Source organism: Mus caroli, unplaced genomic scaffold (genome assembly GCF_978045245.1).
Source record: "Mus caroli unplaced genomic scaffold, Mus_caroli_1 scaffold_8, whole genome shotgun sequence".
Classification (NCBI taxonomy): Eukaryota; Metazoa; Chordata; class Mammalia; order Rodentia; family Muridae; genus Mus; species Mus caroli.
In genome coordinates, this window is record NW_028227263.1 from 31754984 (window position 1) to 31756566 (window position 1583).

At 44.0% G+C, this 1583-nt stretch overlaps 1 pseudogene; it reads left to right on the top strand.

Annotated features, from left to right (window-relative positions):
* The first annotated feature begins 722 nt into the window (after positions 1 to 722).
* Positions 723 to 1181, top strand: LOC110299383 (small ribosomal subunit protein uS13 pseudogene; annotated as a pseudogene).
* Positions 1182 to 1583: the final 402 nt, after the last annotated feature.

Sequence of the window (1583 nt, forward strand, 5' to 3'; positions counted from 1 at the left end):
TTTTGTTTTGTTTTTTGTTTTTATCCCAAAGACAGTGTCATGGCCCTGATTTAGTTTCTTATCATCTTTAACACACACTACAGTAGCCTAAACATAAATTTTATGTATAACTTTTAAAATTATGCTTTTTTAAAAAAGAGGACTGACAGAAGTCGATGCTCACAGTCAACTATTGGATGGATCACAGGGCCCCCAATGGAGGAGCTAGAGAAAGTACCCAAGGAGCTAAAGGGATCTGCAACCCTATAGGTGGAACAACATTATGAACTAACCAGTACCCCGGAGCTCTTGACTCTAGCTGCATATGTATCAAAAGATGGCCTAGTCGGCCATCAGTGGAAAGAGAGGCCCATTGGTCGTGCAAACTTTATATACCTCAGTACAGGGGAACGCCAGGGCCAAGAAGTGGGAGTGGGTGGGTAGGGGAGTGGTGGGGAGGGTATGGGGGACTTTTGGGATAGCATTGGAATTGTAAATGAGGAAAATACCTAATTAAAAAAAAAAAAAAAAAGAGGAGTGAGCCAGGCATGGTGGTCATGCTTTTAATCCTAGCACTCAGGAGGCAGAAGCAGGTGGATCTCTAAATTTGAGACCAGCCTGCTGTACATTGTGAGGACATCCATGACAATCTAGAGAAGCCCTCCTGTATTAAAAAAAATAAAAAAATAAAAAGTAGCCATGCTTCCACAGGAGACCTACACGCTGCCGTCTGTGCTGTCGCCATGTCTCTAGTGATCCCTGAGAAGTTCAAGCACATTTTGCAAGTACTCAACACCAGCATCGATGGGTGGGGGAAAATAGCCTTCGCCATCACTGCCATTAAGGGCATGGGGCGGAGCTATGCTCATGTGGTGTTGAGGAATGCAGATACTGATCTCACCAAGAGGGCTGGAGAGCTCACGGAGGATGAGGTGGAGCGAGTGATCACCATCATGCAGAACCCACGACAGTACAAGATTCCAGACTGGTTCCTGAACAGACAGAAGGATGTGAGGAATGGGAAGTACAGCCAGGTTCTGGCCAACCGTCTAGACAACAAGCTGCGTGAGGACCTGGAGCGGCTGAAGAAAATCTGAGCCCATAGAGGGCTGCGCCACTTTTGGGACCTTCGTGTCTGCAGTCAGCACACCAAGATCACTGGCTGCAGGGGCCATACTGTGGGTGTATCCAAGAAGAAATGAGTCTCTGGGCCTTGCTGTTAATAAATAGTTTATATACCTATGAAAAAAAAAAGTAGCTATACAGTTCCCTGACTTCTCAAACTCTTCCTTGATAATACTATTTTGAGAGACACTGTAAAAAAGAGGAGTCCAAAGATTTTAATAATCTTTTAAACATAAATTCTATAGAATCATGACTTACCAAAATGGGGCCAGTAAGATGGTAAACATGGGTAAAGATGTTTGAAGGCAGATGATGTGCAATATCACAATTTCCTTTAAGCTTAAACCTTTCATTTTAGAGGGAAGCCCCTTAAGACTTGTGTGTTAAAGAGGAGGTGAGACACCTGGATGTTCTTAGGAGAAAGGAAACAGTGCATCCTACGGGGAAGTTGACCAAACTTAGGCTCAAGTAGTAAAGAA